This window comes from Lepisosteus oculatus, unplaced genomic scaffold, assembly GCF_040954835.1.
Source record: "Lepisosteus oculatus isolate fLepOcu1 unplaced genomic scaffold, fLepOcu1.hap2 HAP2_SCAFFOLD_40, whole genome shotgun sequence".
NCBI classification, from domain to species: Eukaryota; Metazoa; Chordata; class Actinopteri; order Semionotiformes; family Lepisosteidae; genus Lepisosteus; species Lepisosteus oculatus.
The window spans coordinates 1,078,387-1,097,886 of NW_027167934.1; the positions used below are offsets into that span (position 1 = coordinate 1,078,387).

The 19,500-nt window shown below is 45.3% G+C and overlaps 7 non-coding genes across 7 annotated transcripts; 6 read left to right on the top strand and 1 right to left on the bottom strand.

Moving 5' to 3' along the window:
• Window positions 1–1,325: 1,325 nt before the first annotated feature.
• trnar-acg (transfer RNA arginine (anticodon ACG)) lies at window positions 1,326–1,398 on the top strand. The gene has a single exon. It is a non-coding gene; the product is annotated as a tRNA-Arg (tRNA).
• A 6,231-nt stretch (window positions 1,399–7,629) lies between these two features.
• trnar-ccu (transfer RNA arginine (anticodon CCU)) lies at window positions 7,630–7,702 on the top strand. Its single transcript has one exon. It is a non-coding gene; the product is annotated as a tRNA-Arg (tRNA).
• Window positions 7,703–12,243: 4,541 nt separating this feature from the next.
• trnan-guu (transfer RNA asparagine (anticodon GUU)) lies at window positions 12,244–12,317 on the bottom strand. The gene has a single exon. It is a non-coding gene; the product is annotated as a tRNA-Asn (tRNA).
• Window positions 12,318–13,510: 1,193 nt separating this feature from the next.
• trnar-ucg (transfer RNA arginine (anticodon UCG)) lies at window positions 13,511–13,583 on the top strand. The gene has a single exon. It is a non-coding gene; the product is annotated as a tRNA-Arg (tRNA).
• Window positions 13,584–17,094: 3,511 nt separating this feature from the next.
• On the top strand, window positions 17,095–17,211 carry LOC138228339 (U5 spliceosomal RNA). Its single transcript, XR_011185418.1, has one exon. It is a non-coding gene; the product is annotated as a U5 spliceosomal RNA (small nuclear RNA).
• A 230-nt stretch (window positions 17,212–17,441) lies between these two features.
• On the top strand, window positions 17,442–17,586 carry LOC138228266 (U4 spliceosomal RNA). The gene has a single exon (XR_011185352.1). It is a non-coding gene; the product is annotated as a U4 spliceosomal RNA (small nuclear RNA).
• A 1,308-nt stretch (window positions 17,587–18,894) lies between these two features.
• Window positions 18,895–19,036, top strand: LOC138228222 (U4 spliceosomal RNA). Its single transcript, XR_011185308.1, has one exon. It is a non-coding gene; the product is annotated as a U4 spliceosomal RNA (small nuclear RNA).
• The last annotated feature ends 464 nt before the right edge of the window (window positions 19,037–19,500 follow it).

The following is a 19,500-nucleotide window of genomic DNA, read 5'->3' on the forward strand; positions in this document are numbered from 1 at the left end:
GCGAGCAGGCGGAGCACACACCGAATGCAGATGTGTCTGAGTGGTGTGTCCAAGTGGCTGCAAAAGGACAACACTACCGGGGCGCCGTTGCTTAGTTGGTTAAAGCGCTTGTCTCTTAAACAGGAGATCCTGAGTCCGAATCCCAGTGGTGCCTTCTTTGTTCTGTCTTCTCGAACAGAACTGGTCCTTACAGACAACCGCCTACGGCTAGACTTAATTAAATGCAAGTATTCATTTCCTGTCTTTAACGCGACTTGTTTTTCTTAAAATGGATGGAACTTGCAAAACATGAAATACAAACATTGCTAATCAGCGCTAGCGGCTGGCAAAAAAAAAGAAGTCAGCAATGTTTTTTTTCTTTAACCTTAACCCTGCTAATGGAGAAGAGTTAAACGACCGAGTCTATGCAGCTTAAACGGTGCTCATGTCGGGTTCTTAGCTGAAAGGGTGGTAAATCACGCTCACCCCAGTCCTTAATCTTTTAAAAGGATACAATATTGAACCTAGTCGCCACATCACATACATCCTGTTCAACGATAAAAAAGTGACATCTATCCTCGATCCAGAGTAAATCCCACGATGAGGGCATATTTTTTTCCACTTTACCATGAGTCGGGCTCAGCTGCACAGAGGCGAGAGCAGAGCAATGAGGTCACAGGGACAGGGGAGTCACACGCTGGCGGTTTGAACACGCGGAAGATCACTGAGGGATCCACAGTATATGGACCCTCCGTGCGCCATCAGTCCACACTCCGGACTCTGAATCCTGCCATCCGAGTTAAGATCTCGGCGGAACCTGAGGCACAGTTCCTTCTTAAAACGTAATCTGGTGAGCATTTCTAGAATCGTACTTGTATAGATGCAGCCTTTAATGTGTTGCTGGGTTAAAATTGATGACTTCTTGAACTTCAGTAGGCAACTGCCCTCTTGATTTCGGATTTAATTTCTTTATTACAGGGGCGCTTTTATGAAGACAGAGTCATGTTCAGGTACTTTGCTTGATGGAGGAAGCATATTTCGGACTCTGTGATCTGCTCACCTGGAAAGGTCTGCTGTACTACTACAAGAGAGAAGTAGAGTCTGGAAGAATGGACAATTTTATGATGCTTTGGAAGATAATGTTTTTTTTTTCTTTGAAATCGAAATGAATCAGAATATCAGTGCAAAAGACAAACTCTTGGTTTGGTTTAAAGAGATATGGTTTTAAAACAGACAAAATGTAGAAAACAGGTGTTTCTCACTTTTGGAAAAGAATGGACCGGGGGTAATATTTTACTAGGTGCAGTGCTCATCTCACTGGGTTACAGTCCTGCAGTGTCACACCAGGGCCAGTGGCGCAATGGATAACGCGTCTGACTACGGATCAGGAGATTGCAGGTTCGACTCCTGCCTGGCTCGGGTTGTTTTTAAACACATCGGGCTACTCCCTAAGTAGTCTGTGCTACTTACTGCATTGTAATCGTACCCAGTAAGATATTTCCTTCATGTAAATGAACTGCACCTGACAGCTTTAGAAAAACACCTGGGCTCAGTACGGTGCTGAGAGCTTAGCGTTGCTGTTCTAATTAGCACGCACTGCATCGGCTATGAGCCCGAACCTTTCAATTATTCCGATCAGTAAGTCAACACGTAGTCCACATGAACGGTAGAAATATTCTCTTGTCTGTCTCTTGTTTGTATAGAACTGAATGTCCCTGACAATGTACTGTTAGTTTTAATTGAAGAACGGCATTTGTGTTCAAATATACCAGACAAGTTTATGTAACTGCTCATGCGACACTCAGTTGTAATTAGTCAAGAAAAAAAAAGTCGAACAACAGCTGCGGGTTTGATTCTGAACGTATGAGATTGCAGCGCCTTTTACTTCCATTGACAAATGATAGAGATTCGAAGAGAGATCCTTCAGACCAGCAAGCAAACCCACGGCTTTTTCGGTTTTCTATCTAGGCAACGTTGGTGTCTGCAATAGCATACATGAAAGCGTGATGCAATTTCTGTGGCTACATTTGTTGCACGTCATGCACAGTAAGAGTGTTTCTAACACCAAATAAAAAGTCAACAATTAGCGATCACGCCTTCTCCTCAGTTAACCCACTGAAACCCTTGCTGTTAACAGTTCTTTACTGCGTGCTTTACCAGCACCTACATATCGTGTCGGTTCTTTCAGCTTTATTCATTAGGTTTTCAAAGGCATAAGTAGAGCACCAGAGGTGCGAACGCAAAATGTGTAGTTATCTGAAGAATTGATTTCCATGGCAGCGGGTCCAAGCGATTTCGCGTTGTTATAGTACCAGGAAAGGAAAAGCGGCACTTCGCCTCTGCCGCGCAGGCACAAGGCGACGTGCGGCAGACGCCGGAGTCAGCAGGTTTCGCACCTGCGCGGGGAAGCCCCAACGCATTTCGAGCCCATCGCCTTAACCACTCGAGCACGACAAATGCGAGCTCGCCGCCGCCGCATTCCTCCTATAATCAAACACGGACTGCGATTTGGCTGCGGAAACCTTTTTAAAGTTGCTCTCCGTTAAAAAAAATACCTTTCACAAGATTCGTGCCGGCAGACAGACACGCCTCAGAGGGTTTAAGGCTGGCTTCACGTTCAAATGATAAAGTCCCCCAGTCCGGATGTCAAAATGCAACTTTGGCAGACAGAAAAAACATCAACAAACCAAAAATGTGGACAAGGATTTTACAAGCTGCACCACACTGCACTTTCAAAAGCATTTACATTCGTGTTAGACGCAGGAATTGCCTTTGATTTGCGCGCTTACGAACGCCATAGAAAACGAAACAAAACTAAAGCCCTCAGCTCCTGCACTTGATTATAATGCCGTTACGTGTCGAAGCAGGAATTTACGTCATCCTACCACTGCAACACGGGGAATAGAGGGAAATGAGCACAAGCTACGAATTGTCTCTAATCAGTCCCTACAGTTGTAAGACGCCTGGAAGCGTGCACCCCCATCATTAATCTTTGCGCATCTGTGCAAGGTAAACTCTGGAGCAGTCTCTGAAACGGCTCAAAGGAAACACGTGATTGATTCCATATGCATCTGGGGTTCATTTCTTATTTACATTTAATTCAAGGGAAAGGCTTGGGTCAGTTTCAGACGGCCTCCAACAGCGAGATTCAAGCGCCCCACCTTCAGCCCAATCTGCGCCGCCAGAACGACAACAGCTCCTCTGGTCTTTGGGGTGCGGTTGTGACCCCGTAACCTAAAGTGTTGGTGGCAGACAAATGGAGACTAACAGGTGATGTCCTAGGACATGACTACATTGTGACACTCGGTGGGGATGGTGACCATTGCTTGGAAAAGAGTGCGAGGCCCCTTTAGAAAAACATTTTGTTAACAGGCATTCTGCCTCAGCCTAAACACCTATAGCTTGCAAAGCGCATGCTATTAGACAGGCACCTCTGCAAGACCTTAAGAGTCTCTTAAACTAGTGATAGTAAGGTGTTCCCAATGGGCGATGTTTGGCTTTCAAATCATCTCTCTGTGGAAGCGCCGAGATGCAGCTGTTTAAGGCTTAGAAGCAGCTGACTGTTTCACTACCTAGCTGATTACTGTCAGTCAGGGAGCTCAGAGGTGAAAAGCCTGTCTGAGAGACAATTCGCCGTCGATGAGTTCAATATGTTCCGTACCAGCTCGGCGCAACTGAGATCATCTTGGTAGCCGTGTAGCTCAGATGAGTGAGAGCGTGTGTGTGTGTACCACCGTGATTGGATGCCGGTCCTTCTCAGGTCACAGTAAACCTTCTGCTGCCTAACTTCCCTAATTTTGGGGATCCCTTTGAAAAAGCAAAGGAAAAAAAACTGGCTCTTCATCAGCATGATCGACCTCACCCAGTGTGGCGCAGTGGCCTAATGGCTAAGACACTGGCCTCCTAAGCCAGGGATTGTGGGTTTGAGTACCATCTGGGGTGCTCCTGTCCCATTTTGAGCGTACAAATGTCCTTTTGATTTGCAAAGCTACAACCCCACCTTACTCAGTGAGCGTCTCTTCTTTTCTCTCACATACAGTTGGGAGAAAAACTTTTGTAAACAGCCCTTCGGAATGATGTGGATTTCTGCATGAATGGCTCCTAACATGTGATCTTATCTTTATCTAAGTCATAATAATTAATAAAGAGAGTCTGATTTAACAAACAACACACGCCCAACATTTGACATTGCTGTTTCTTTATTGACCAAATGGTTTAAACAATCAAGGTCATTGATGGAAAAAGTACGTGAACCCTTATATTAAGGAGCTAGTGGAACCTCCTTTATGACAAAAACCTCAATCCCCACTTTCTGTAGCGGCTGGTCAGACCTGAGCAGCAGTTAGGAGGTATTTTGGCCTATTCCTCTATGCAAAACTGTTTCAGTTCATGTATATTTTTGGGATGTCTTGCGCTGAACGGCCTGCTTCAGATCACGCCACAGCACTTCAATGGGACTGGGGTCAGGACTCTTACTTGGCCATCCCAAAATACGGAATTTCTTCTGTTTCAGCCACTCTGTTGTTGATGTACTCCTTTGTTTTTGTCATGCTGCATGACCCAGCCTCTTTCGAGTTTTAGATCACAGGCAGACACCCTGACATTCTGCTGTAGAATTTCCTGATACATCTTGGAATTCATCGGTCCCTCGATGATTGCAAGCCGTACAGCCTCCGCCATGTTTCCCAGGTGGGATGAGGTTTTGGAGTTGGTATGCAGTGTTTTGTTATCTCCAAACATAACGCTGTGCACATTTACCAACAAGTTCAACTTTTGTCATGTCTGTCCACAGAACATTGTTCCAGGAGTTGCTGTGGAACATCCATGTGGTCTTTAGCAAACTTGAGAGGGGCAGTGGTGGTTTTTTTGGGGGGGAGAGCAGTGGTTTCCTCCGTGGTGACCTCGCATGATCACCGCTCCTGTTCAGATTTCTTCTTATGGTGGACTCATGGACATAGACGTAAGACAAAGTCAACCACCTGTTCGCTAGATCCCATCCCCACTCAGCTAGTCAAAGATTCCCTCGAAGGACTGGCAGGACCTATAATTAGTATGATGAATGCATCGCTTGCGTCAGGCGTTGTACCTGATCAATTTAAGGTAGCGGTTGTTAGACCGCTCCTTAAGAAGTCAAATTTGGATCCACAAGTTCTTAACAACTACAGGCCTGTCTCAAAGGTCCCATTTCAATCTAAAAGTTTTGAGAGAATAGTTGTTGCCCAATGTCAATCGTATCTGGATTCAAATAATATACTTGAGAAATTTCAGTCTGCTTTCTGAAACTGCATTAACGAGAGTCGTAAATGATATTCTCTTAGCTACTGATGTGGGGAATGCAACAGTGCTTGTGCTTCTAGATCTTAGAGCTGCCTTTGACACGGTTGACCTCTCTGTTTTGTTACACAGGCTTGAGTTTGAGGTTGGCTTATCTGGAACCGTCCTTCAGTGGTTTACTTCACATTTTACTCATCGTTTTCATTATGTTCAAATATCTAATAATTGTACTGCTTCATCAACGTCACCAGTTCAATTTGGGGTACCAGACGGATCAGTGCCGGGGCCAATATTGCTCTCTCTCTCTACATGCTGCTGCTAGGTAGGATAATACGAAAAAATAATATGAACTTTCATTCATATGCTGATGACACTCAAATAAACATTTTGTTCACACCAAACGACAACTTTTCTATTATCACTTTAGTTAAATGCATTAATGAAGGAAAGACTTGGATGTGTGAAAACTTTTTGTTACTCAACTCTGAGAAAACTGAGGATCTGTTGATCGGAGGCAACAATACTGATAGGACTACTATAACTTCAGCACTTAACTCAGAGGATTTAAACATTTGCCTCAAAGAGACAGCACGTAACCTAAGTGGCATATTAGACACAAGGCTCTTAACAACTTGCATTGTTAAGTGCCTTGAGACAACCTTGTTGTGAAAGGTGCTATATAGAAATACATTGATTTGAACTGAATTGACAATGTAAAATGTTGTGTGTGTTGTTTGTTAAACAAGACTGTCTTTATTATTATGCGTCAGATGAAGATCAGATCACATTTTAAGAGCCAATCATGTAGAAATCCAGATCATTCGCGTTTTAAAAGTTGCGGGAAAAGCAAAACAGGTGCTTTTCCTTTGTTGCGCAGACACACGACGACACCGTAGGCGGCAGGACTCGAAGCTTCGCAGGGAGACCCCGATGGCTTTCTAGTCCATCGCCCTAACCACTCGGCCACCACCGCCGCCACTGCCTTTTTGATGCAGTCTAACATAGAGTGCCGGGCAGCGGCGGAAACCTTTTTCAAAGTCGCTTTCCGTTTAACAACAACAAAAAAAACTTTCACAAAATGCATGCTAGCAGACAAATGCGCCTCAGAGGACTTAAGGCTGGCTTCAAGTTGGAATGATAAAGTCTCCCCGTTCGGACATGAAAACAGAACGTTCTTAGACTGAAAGCAATCAACAACGGAGACATGTGGACGACGATTTTAGTCACTGCACTTTGAATAGCATTTTTACTCCAGTTACAGGAGATGCACCAATGGCCCTTGACCTACGCTCTTACCAATGCCTTGAACATTCAAACAAAACAGCCCTCAAGTCCTGCGGTTTAATATAACGCTGTTACGTGTCGAGGCAGTATTTGACTCTGTCCTACCATTGCAACACGGGGCGTATATGGAAACGAACACACGCTACGAATTGTCTCTAATCAGTCCCTACAGTTGTAAGGCGCCTGGAAGCGTGCACCCCCATCATTAATCTTTGCGCATCTGTGCAAGGTAAACTTTGGAGCAGTCTTTGAAACGGCTCAAAGGAAACACGTGATTGATTCCATGTGCATCTGGGGTTCATTTATTTATTTACATTTAATTCAAGGGAAAGGCTTGGGTCAGTTTCAGACGGCCTCCAACAGCGAGATTCAAGCGCCCCACCTTCAGCCCAATCTGCGCCGCCAGAACGCCAACGGCTCCTCTGGTCTTTGGGGTGCGGTTGTGACCCCTTAACCTAAAGTGTTGGTGGCAGACAAATGGAGACTAACAGGTGATGTCCTAGGACATGACTACATTGTGACACTCGGTGGGGATGGTGACCATTGCTTGGAAAAGAGTGCGAGGCCCCTTTAGAAAAACATTTTGTTAACAGGCATTCTGCCTCAGCCTAAACACCTATAGCTTGCAAAGCGCATGCTATTAGACAGGCACCTCTGCAAGACCTTAAGAGTCTCTTAAACTAGTGATAGTAAGGTGTTCCCAATGGGCGATGTTTGGCTTTCAAATCATCTCTCTGTGGAAGCGCCGAGATGCAGCTGTTTAAGGCTTAGAAGCAGCTGACTGTTTCACTACCTAGCTGATTACTGTCAGTCAGGGAGCTCAGAGGTGAAAAGCCTGTCTGAGAGACAATTCGCCGTCGATCAGTTCAATATGTTCCGTACCAGCTCGGCGCACCTGAGATCATCTTGGTAGCCGTGTAGCTCAGATGAGTGAGAGCGTGTGTGTGTGTACCACCGTGATTGGATGCCGGTCCTTCTCAGGTCACAGTAAACCTTCTGCTGCCTAACTTTCCTAATTTTGGGGATCCCTTTGAAAAAGCAAAGGAAAAAAAAAACTGGCTCTTCATCAGCGTGATCGACCCAACCCAGTGTGCCCCAGTGGCCTAATGGATAAGGCACTGGCCTCCTAAGCCAGGGATTGTGGGTTCGAGTCCCATCTGGGGTGCTAATGTCCCTTTTTGAGCGTACAAATGTCCTTTTGATTTGCAAAGCTGCAACCCCACCTTACTCAGTGAGCGTCTCTGCTTTTCTCTCACATACAGTTGGGAGATGTCTTGCACTGAACGGCCTGCTTCAGATCACGCCACAGCACTTCAATGGGATTGGGGTCAGGACTCTTACTCGGCCATCCCAAAATACGGAATTTCTATTGTTTCAGCCACTCTGTTGTTGATGTACTCCTTTGTTTTTGTCATGCTGCATGACCCAGCGTCTTTCGAGTTTTAGATCACAGGCAGACACCCTGACATTCTGCTGTAGAATTTCCTGATACATCTTGGAATTCATCGGTCCCTCGATGATTGCAAGCCGTACAGCCTCCGCTATGCTTCCCAGGTGGGATGAGGTTTTGGAGTTGGTATGCAGTGTTTTGTTATCTCCAAACATAACGTTGTGCACATTTACCAACATGTTCAACTTTTGTCACTGTCCACAGAACATTGTTCCAGGAGTTGCTGTGGAACATCCATGTGGTCTTTAGCAAACTTGAGAGGGGCAGTGGTGGTTTTTTTGGGGGGGAGAGCAGTGGTTTCCTCCATGGTGACCTCGCATGATCACCACTCCTGTTCAGATTTCTTCTTATGGTGGACTCATAAACACAGACGTAAGACAAAGTCAACCACCTGTTCGCTAGATCCCATCCCCACTCAGCTAGTCAAAGATTCCCTCGAAGGACTGGCAGGACCTATAATTAGTATGATGAATGCATCGCTTGCGTCAGGCGTTGTACCTGATCAATTTAAGGTAGCGGTTGTTAGACCGCTCTTAAGAAGTCAAATTTGGATCAACAAGTTCTTAACAACTACAGGCCTGTCTCAAAGGTCCCATTTCAATCTAAAAGTCTTGGGAGAATAGTTGTTGCCCAACGTCAATCATATCTGGATTCAAATAATATACTTGAGAAATTTTAGTCTGGTTTCTGAAACTGCATTAACAAGAGTCGTAAATGATATTCTCTTAGCTACTGATGCAGGGAATGCAACAGTGCTTGTGCTTTGCTTCTAGATCTTAGAGCTGCCTTTGACACGGTTGACCTCTCTGTTTTGTTACACAGGCTTGAGTTTGAGGTTGGCTTATCTGGAACCGTCCTTCAGTGGTTTACTTCACATTTTACTCATCGTTTTCATTATGTTCAAATATCTAATAATTGTTCATCAATGTCACCAGTTCAATTTGGGGTACCAGAAGATCAGTGCTGGGACCAATATTGCTCTCTCTCTCTACATGCTGCTGCTAGGTAGGATAATATGAAAAAATAATATGAACTTTCATTCATATGCTGATGACACTCAAATAAACATTTTGTTTACACCAAACGACAACTCTTCTATTATCAGTTTAGTTAAATGCATTAAGGAAGGAAATACTTGGATGTGTGAAAACTTTTTGTTACTCAACTCTGAGAAAAATGAGGATCTGTTGATCGGAGGCAACAATACTGATAGGACTACTATAACTTCAGCACTTAACTCAGAGGATTTAAACATCTGCCTCAAAGAGACAGCACGTTACCTAGGCGGCATATTAGACACAAGGCTCTTAACAACTTGCATTGTTAAGTGCCTTGGGACAACCTTGTTGTGAAAGGTGCTATATAGAAATACATTGATTTGAATTGAATTGACAATGTAAAATGTTGTGTGTGTTGTTTGTTAAACAAGACTGTCTTTATTTATCAAAAAATAAAAGGAATTTGCTAGGAATGCAAACGTTAGGTTGCGCTTCTTCATGCTGCATCGTCGGCATGAGTGGAGCTTTTTAAACGTCTGTACTTACTGTGCCCCATAAGAAATCGTTTGTCCCCATTCAAAAGAGATTGTGCGATGTCCTGCAGTGTTCGCAAAGCAAACCTTTGACAGTTTGAAAAGAGGAATTTATTCTGCTTCCTGTGCGTGCAGTAGTTACAAAGTTGAACGTCTTTACACGATCTGCTGCAGTTTTCAGTGGGCGGGCTTTGTCAGAGGGCTTGGAAAAACGCACTGTGTTTCGGCTCGGGAAACATCATGAGAAGTGTCCTGCATGTTTTCTGTGTATAGCTGTCTTTTAACGCATACAGAATTCATTCGAAATCATTGATTTCTCCAATTAACAAGGTTCCCTTAAAGGATGAGTCAAAGTAACGTCTAATCGGATTAGTTTCCTTAGAGCTGGTTCAGAGTTTGCTCAAGAGTTTACCTTTCACAGATGCGCAAAGAAAAATGTTGGGGGTGCACGCTTCAAGGTGCCTTACAGCTGTAGGGAGTGATTCGAGACGATTTGTGGCGTGTGCTCGTTCCCATATACCGTACGCCCCGGGGTGCAGTGCTAAGATGAAGTACAATACCGCTTGGGCACGTAACGGCGTTACACGCAAGTGCGGGACGTGAGGCTTTTCGTTTGTTCATTTTGTTTTGCTCTGCTTTGCTTTGTTTCGTGGTCAAGAGGCGTAAGGTAAGTCGTAATCCAGGGAGAACACTGGTGGCAAACAGTCCGAGGTGAGAGGCGAGGTCCAAAGTCGAAAAGGCAGAAGGGGAGTCCAATATCCAGAATAAACGAGGTAATGGAAAAAACGCCAGGTAGAGCTCTCAAGGAGTAGACTCAATACCAGCGGGAAGCAAGTAAAGATGGTAAAAATAGCACTGCGTACCCCACGGTGGAGTGTGTGCAGGTGGGTTAACTCGTGCGGCGGCGTTTGTTAATAATCACCCTCTGCTGGTGCTGTTTAGATTGCTTAAGAGTTGGTCTTAACTGCCTGGCGGTCATGACAAGCTCCTCTTTAAGCTGTGGTTTAGTTTTGCATTCATGTGTTTCTAGAGCAGTTATTTATGGGGGTGGGTGGGTCCTTCACAGAGGCTCAGGACAAATCCCCTGCATGAAAGTCTACTGTGTGCGTTCAAACAGTCACAGGTCAAGAGCCAGGCAGGAGGACAATGGACAGATGAGCCAACGAACTAAAAATAAAAGAACAGATATGAAAAAGCCACCATCTTTTGCCTTCTTGCTACAATCGAACAGGGAGTGCGAGGCGGCGGCGGCAGCGGAGGCAACTTTTTTCAAGTTCGCTCTCCGTTTAAGAAACCTTTTACGCCATACGTGCAAGCACACACACACACACCTCAGAGGACTTAAGGGTGGCTTCAAGTTGGAATGATAAAGTCTCCCCGTTCGGACATGAAAACAGAACGTTCTTAGACAGAAAGCAATCAACAACAGAGACATCTGGACGACGATTTTAGTCACTGCACTTTGAATAGCATTTTTACTCCAGTTACAGGAGATGCACCAATGGCCCTTGACCTACGCTCTTACCAATGCCTTGAACATTCAAACAAAACAGCCCTCAAGTCCTGCGGTTTAATATAACGCTGTTACGTGTCGAGGCAGTATTTGACTCTGTCCTACCGTTGAGACACGGGGCGTATATGGAAATGAACACATGCTACGGATCGTCTCTAATCGGTCCCTACAGTTGGAAGGCTCCTTGAAGCGTGCACCCCCATCATTCATCTTTGCGCATCTGTGAAAGGTAGACTCTTGAGCAATGTTTGAGCCAGCTCTAAGGCAACTAGTGCTATTGGACAGACACCTCTGGAAGATCCTAAGAGTCTCTTAACACCACTTCCAGCAGCAAGCTTAATTGTTCGCTGGAGGTCTCCCACCCAGGTACTGACCAGGCAAAGAATCACCAGTACATTGAATGAGGAAGTTAATCCTGAAATCCAATTACATATCTCAAGGTAAGACAAATCCATAAGAACATGTCTTAGTATTACTTCGTTTACATTAGTATGGCACTGAGTTGGAGCTCCTCTTTAAGCTGTGGTTTAGTTTTGCATTCATGTGTTTCTAGAGCAGTTATTTATGGGGGTGGGTGGGTCTTTCACAGAGGCTCAGGACAAATCCCCCGCCTGAAAGTCTAATGTGTGCGTTCAGACAGTCACAGGTCAAGAGCCAGGCAGGAGGACAATGGACAGAAGAGCCAACGAACTAAAAATAAAAGAACAGATATGAAAAAGCCACCATCTTTTTCTTTTTGACATTTTCCGACTTTCATGCAAGCCAGGACAAAGTTGCTCGTAGCTACTTGTGGATTCAAATACTCTATCGAGTGCTTTGATGAGTTTTTGCAATTTGATTGTCGTCCTATCAGCCTGTTTCTGTTTTTTTTTTTCAATCTTGGGATGGAAAGTATGAGGGAAATGATGGAGCAATCAATAACCGCTCCGGAAAAATGGCAGAATGAAATGGTCCGTCACTAAGGACATTTGTGAAGCAGAGGAGTGACATCACCACAAAGGCGACACATTCTGCTGATGGTTTTGGTGAATAATGATTGAGGTGCGTTAAGAGAAAGGTAGCTGTGTCAGCATGCGTAGGCTGCAAAGGATCAAGCAAAGGTTTACTCCATGCTGAAAAGAGAAGAAAAGAAGCACAACGTTTCGACTGTGGAGCCTTCTGCGCCATCTTCTTTAGCGGTGATGATGATTACATTGGAAAAACTGAGACATGCGTCCCTGGGTGGGCTTGAACCACCAACTTTTCGGTTAACAGCCGAACGCGCTAACCGATTGCGCCACAGAGACTGACGGCCGCTTGTGCTCCCTACATTTGCAGGTTTATGGTCAAAGAAAACAATCACTTGCGCTTCTTGCAGCCGGCAATCTTTTTCCACTGACAACCAAGAAATGGATTTCATCTTTCACAAGCTGTATGGATTTCTTCAAAAACAAGTTATTCCAGAAAGGAAATGAATTCTTGCATTAAACTGAACCAAGCTGTACATGTTTGTCTGAAATGAGACATTCGGCACAACAAGACACGGAGAGAGGCACCGCTGGTATTCAGACCCAGGATCGCCTGCTTACTAGGCGGGCACTTTAAGCCACTAGGGAACAGCGCCAGCGGAGCACCGCGCTTTTACAGACACTTGGACACATCTGCGTTCGGTGTGCACTTAACCTGCTCTCTGAGCCCGTTGCCTCCGTCCCATTTAATAGCAGAACTGACGCCAAGAGAAATGATGAGAAATGGCATTTATCGGGCACTTTTCATGTCCAAGGAGCTCAATGCCCTTGACACCTCCCCAAGGCGACAGAGCTGTGCATTCTTTGGCGACACCATTTTTTCTTTTGTTTAATTTCTATACTTATTGATAGAATAAAAACGATATGTCATGTACTGTAAGGGAAATGTCTCTTTTCATGGGGAAAGCTAGCACCAGCAAATGTTGTGTTTAGAAGAAGTGATTTAACATGACACGTGACCTAATTTACCGGAGCAAAAGCTCACCCAGCAAGCCCTGCTTTACTTCTACAGGAGAGAAGTACTGTAGAGTCTGCAAGATGTTCAGCTGGGTAGCTACGTCAGCATGCCTCGGCTGCAAAGGAACAAGTACTAGGTTTATTGCATGCTGAAAAGAGAAGAACGGAAACACAGCGTTTCGACTGTGAGGTCTTCTCACACCTGAAGAAGCCTCACACCTGTAAAAGGCTCCATGGTTTTCTTTCTTCTCTTTTCAACATGGAATACACCTATTGTCTGCAAGATGTGACAATTTCATGGTGTTTTGGAAGAAAACCTTTTTTCTTTGAATTCAAAATCAATCGGAATTTCAGCACGACACATCAACACTTTTTCTGTTTTAAGGAGATGATATTTTAAACCTGACAAAAATAGTAGGAAACACAAGTTTCTTGCTGTGAAAATTTAGATGGGGAAGTGTACTACTAGTAGCAGTGTAGAGCTCTCTGTGGTGGAGTGCAAGCGCATGTTCTATGGGCCAGTGGCGTAATGGATAACGCGTCTGACTTCGGATCAGAAGATTGGAGGTTCGAGTCCTGCCTGGCTCGTGAGGCTTTTAAACCTCTCAGGTTCCTAGGTAACAGGTTGCCGTCATGTATATGAACTATAGAAAAGCATTTGCCACAACCCGTAAATTAGCACGCAAGTGCGGGCTGGTGAACACAGAACTGTATGGAGATCATCTCCAGCTCCGAGCTCAATTGCAATGAAAAAACATGCAGAACAGAACTGGAGAGCAGCTGAATTTGTGCTCAGTAGGGTGGGGAGGACTCAGCATTGCTATTGTTCTAATTGGCATGAACTGCAGGGGATCTGAATCAGAACATGTCAGTCAGTTTGATCATTGCGTCAATATGTAGGCCACGTTAATACAGAATTATTACTTTGTCTGTCTCGTCTTTGTATATAGCTGAATGTCCCTGACAATTTCATGTTAGTTTTTAAGAACGACATTGGTGCTAATATATACATATATAGCATATAAGGAACACGTAAAAGTTTAGTCCATGCTGAAAAGATAAGAAAACCGCCACAACGTTTCATCTTGGAATAAATCTTTACTTGTTGTTTTGCAGCCTACCCATTCTGACCTAACTCCTCCCTTGAAATTCCCTAACAGATAAGGGTACGTAACGGCTCATGCGATGCTCAGTTGCAATTTGTCCCAAAACAAACAAGAACAGCAGCTGAGGGTTTGAGTTTGAACATGCACTGTATTAAAGCAGCTTTTATTTCCATTGATAAATGCTAGATATTCCTACAGAGATTCTCCAGGTGAGTAAGCGATTCCTGTTTCTGTTTCTATTTCTGTTTCATATATACAGTATATATATGTTACATGTGTCTCTGCAATAGTATAAATGTGTTATACACTATCAGGGGCTGCTTTTTTGTGCACCTCATCTACAACAAGGGTTTTTTTTTCATTTATGTTTGTGGACCTTCACCATTTGAGGAAGTGAGTTAGATAAGAAAGTTACAGGTATGGTGAGCAATGACTGACAAAGGCACGTACTGCGTATTCCTTACAGAAGTGTAAGCAATTTGTTCTAAAAAACACCGGCTAAAGTCCAACATCGTTAGCAATCTTATTACTTAAACAGAATTAACATCAATAAACTGTAAGGTGCTGGTACATGCGAGTAGATTTGATCTTCTATTAAACAAAAATGCAATTACAGCTCTAAAAAGGTCAACCTAGACTTCTGTAACAGATCTGTTCAGGTCATCGCTGTTTCTCTGACCTTGTGAGTCTTTGGAATTTTAAAAGTGTATTTTGCTTGCCTTTCATGTGGTCTGTGTACAAGTCACTGTGGCGTATGCGGTCCTACACAGCCTTGCTATAGACGTGACGAGCCTCCGCTATGTTGCAATGGAGAACAGGTTCAGTACGGAGCTGCCGAGAAAATTCAGCTGGAAAGCTCGTTGCAGAAAAGCATCGTTCTCTGTGTCCAGCGGCAAAGCGTCCATCGTGGGTGCTGAAGAATCGATTTCACAGGCTGTGGGTCCAGGCGATTTAGAGTGTTAAAGGTCCCAGCGAAAACGAAACGGCGCACATTGATTAGCGGCAGGTTAACGGTCCCCCATTCCACATCCACACACAGCAACCTGCCATCTATGACCCTCTGAATACTTTTCAATTTGAAAGCCCATCCTTTGAAAAGAATGGCCACGCCAGAGGCTCTGTTGTTATTGTCCCCTGACCAAACAGAAGGCCCTTTATCCCACCTATCTTCAAAGCTTTTATACCTCTCTTGATAGGCTAAAGCACACTCCTGCAACATCAACACATCTCCCTCTCTCTGCTGGAGGTAATCAAAGACACACTGGCATTTAACTCTGTCATTGATACCTCTGGTGTTAAGAGAAATTATGTTTAGAGCCATATTACATAAGAAAGTGGAACCAGTCTTTACAAAACACATTTCTCTTCGGTCTCACCTGTTACCTTCTCTTTTTCTTTTTCTTCTTACCAATTTCCTGCCAGCCATCCTCTGAATGAGCCTTCATCAGGGTGGCAGCAGTAAAAGCATTCACGGAGTCCATTTCAAGGAAGGGGGTAGAAGGAGGGGTGGAGGGGTTCCAGCTGTCCCCATCGCCATGCTCTCCTTCCTCCTCGCTCGGGGAGAAAACAGAGTCATTTTTCCTTTTCCTCAAGTCCAGCTCCTGGGAGCACCGAGGGGAAAGGGGTGCAGCCGATGCACCAGTCTCCTCTTCCCCCTCAACCACCAGCTGTTGCAGATCCTCCGTGATGGACTGGATGGAGGAGAGGAGGGCATCTGTAGCACTTGCAGAGTCTGAGAAAAGCAGCTCCGCTGAATCCTGGGTATCCTCGCTGGACCCGCTCCACCGGGGGGCCCCACACTGGCCCTCGTTCTGAGGAGCAGGAGTGGGGGAGGGGTCCTCGCTGTTCTCTGGGGTTTTCAAACCCTCGTGCTTGTCTGGTGCAGTCTGCGGTTGTGGGGGCGTAGTGGATTTCTCTTCCACCGGCCCCGGAGCCACAGCAGGACTGATCCTGGCTGGAGGCTGAGACTCTTTGTCCAACAAGGGTTCTTTGTTTGACTTGTTGTTTGCTTTGGCTTTTTCAGGCCGGTTTGGCTGAAACAAGCACTGCCTCATCCTTTCTCATTTTGAGTTTATAGGCGCAGGCGTGAGGGCAGTTCTTAAAAACGTGTCCTTCCGAGCCACATAAATTGCACTTTGGCAGCATTGAACAGTCAGAGGCTTAATGTCCCTGTTTGCCACAGGTCTTGCAGCATTTCACAGTGCAGGACGATGCCAGGTGTCCCACAGCACCACAGCGCCGACACACCTTTGGTTGTCCCACATAAAAAACATAGCCATTGCAGGCGCCCAGCTGGATTGTAGAGGGCAGGTGCCTTAAGCCTCCATTGACATTGTCCGGTAGCAAGCGAACCTCGAATTTCCTTGCTCCTGTTTTTATACCGTCAACATCTCTAACCTCAGTTCCATGGTGGATGGTGCAGTACTGCTTAAGCCAGGTGTGAATGTCCTCCGTCTTTGCCATTTCCGAGAACATAACAACCTCTCTCTCTGTGTCAGAGGCTGCAAGTTGATCTTCTCAAGGGCAGGAACTTTCCCTCTTTTTGCCTCAAACACATCCACACATTGTTCAAACAGAGAATAGGTAGCAAAAACAACCTCAAATGCTTTCTGACCTGGGAGAGCGAAGATGAAATACAAGTGCCGAGGTTCAAAGCCAAGTTCCTTCTGTAACACTTTTCTGCTGAACTGCATACGATCCATGAAGAGGTCATCCAAAAGCTCAAAACGTACAGCATTCTTGCGGGATCCAAAGGTTGCCATCTCAAACTGCAAAACAAACACTGCTTCCACAAAACAAGAAAACAATCCAACTACTCCAACTACAGGCTGATCAAGGTATCTCCCCTGCCAGATAAGCAGAGAGCCGCAGGCGATGAGCCCGGAGCTGAACGGGCCCCACTGGCTCGTTTGTAAGGCCAGGTGCATTGCCAACCACGACCGGCAGGGCAGAGGACTTGAAGGCGGCCTGGGCTCCTGCAGCTGTCCAGCCACGCACTCTGGTTTCTCTTCATCTCGTACAAATCTTTTGCCTTTTACTAAAGATTTCCATGGAGAGGAGCATGAATGAGTTCCATACAATTTTTGTGCTTCCCTGCCTTTGGGTGGGGCGCAGCTGGGCTGGTCAAAGAGAGAAAACAAAACCGCTCACAATCGCTCTTATTACGGCGACTGTGGCCTTCTGCTCTGCGAGTCCTCGGTCTCAGCCTGTCTGATTGGCGCTCTTTTCTTTGGGGGGCGGGAAGTGTCCGGCCGCAAATATGAAGCGTTACAGCAACGACATGCCATGAGACGATTGATAACGATTTCCATAGGATCCCCGCGGTTGCCTGGCTACCGTCAGCTTTGCGCAGTGGCAGTATCGTAGCCTGTGAGGTTTAGCCGAGGCGCGATTATTGCTAGTTGAAAACTTTTCCCAATACCCCGCTTCCGCCGGTTTCCAATACAATCGGCGAAAGCAATTTTTGAGCAAGGTGTTTAAAGACAGATTTTGTCATGGTAACATCATGGTAGAAAGAAACAAGCTTGTTACGTCTCAACAGAAACGCTCTTTAGCTCTTTCAGCGTTATGCAGAGAACAGCGTCTGTCGAGATCACTTTTGAGTCAGCGCGAAACGCCGTGTGCTGTCAGTTTGATTTCATATTGCTCGTAGCGGCGCCCGGCTTTTGTCTGTCAAACGTTAGGTTGCGCTTCTTCATGCTGCATCGTCGGCATGAGTGGAGCTCTTTAAACGTCTGTACTTACTGCGCCCCATAAGAAATTGTTTGTCCCCGTTCAAAAGAGATTGTGCGATGTCCTGCAGCGTTCACAAAGCAAACCTTTGACAGTTTGAAAAGAGGAATTTATTCTGCTTCCTGTGCGTGCAGTAGTTACAAAGTTGAACGTCTTTACACGATCTGCTGCAGTTTTCAGTGGGCGGGCTTTGTCAGATGGCTTTGAAAAACGCACTGTGTTTCGGCTCGGGAAACATCATGAGCAGTGTCCTGCATGTTTTCTGTGTATAGCTGTCTTTTAACGCATACAGAATTCATTCGAAATCATTGATTTCTCCAATTAACAAGGGTCCCTTTTTGAACCTGCGAGAAGCATTCTTTCAATGTAACAGATTTACTCCGAGGAAAGGCAGCATGACATTAAGAGTAGCTCAAGCTTTCAGCACCCGTATCGGACTGCGTGTATGCAGACACCGCTCAGAATCCCCTGTAAGATTCTCCCTCAATTCCGTTGTGCAGTGCTTTACCTCTTTCAAAAGGCTTCACTTTCCTAGTCACATTCCAAGACTCATCGAACCCGGGCTGTTTCCTCCAGCGGTATAGTATTGCAGTGAGACAGCACGATGCCTGCAAGACTATGTCACGCTAAACGCCACAGATTGTGTTTGTCCCTTCGTGTCAGTCGTCCTGCAGCCACGGGAAGTGGGACACAAACATGCTGCAATGCTTTCAGGATGTTTGGATTTGTTTGTGCAACATCCGAGAAGAGTACTTGTGGCTTGAATGTGAACTGTACGTGCCCGCCCCCTTTCCTCTGTAGTGCATGAGTTCCTCCCGGCATGCCCTTCGTCATTGTTCTGTCATCTTGTATTTAAAGGGTTGTATTTCTGCTGCTGAAAATAAGCAACGGTTTTCTCACAACGCCCTTTGTTCCCGACGGAGCCCTTGTCTGTCATGAAATTCTTTAAAACCTCAAGCTAGAAGAAGAAGACGACAAATATGAAGCGTTACAGCAACGACATGCCATGAGACGATTGATAACGATTTCCATAGGATCCCCGCGGTTGCCTGGCAACCGTCAGCTTTGCGCATTGGCAGTATCGTAGCCTGTGAGGTTTAGCCGAGGCGCGATTATTGCTAGTTGAAAACTTTTCCCAATACCCCGCTTCCGCCGGTTTGCAATACAATCGGCGAAAGCAATTTTTGACAGTCTCGTCAGAGCGCGACATAGTCTTGCAGGCATCGTGCTGTCTAACTGCAATACTATACCGCTGGAGGAAACAGCCAGGGTTCAATGAGCCATGGAATGTGACTAGGAAAGTGAAGCCTTTTGAAAGAGGTAATGTCGACGCTTTTTTTTTTTTGGCGTGGTACTAATAACGCCAAGGCTGGGGTTCGAGCCCCGTACGGGCCAGGTCCTTTTCTCCTCTCTTACAAAAGCTGTTAGGTTCCTTTCCGTGGTGAGATGGGTTGTGATGCAACGCTACCACATAGTGCCGACAGACAATTAAATGACAAAAATGAAGAGAGTTAAAGCAGCTGGAGAGGTTTTCTTACAACTTTTGAGCTGACACAGTTTTGGAAAATGTTTTCTTCACGCTGCACTGTACCACATAGGCAGCCAAGAGTCTCCAAAACAAAACAGCATTGACAGTCATATAATGTCCATTAACCCCGGTTTTAAAC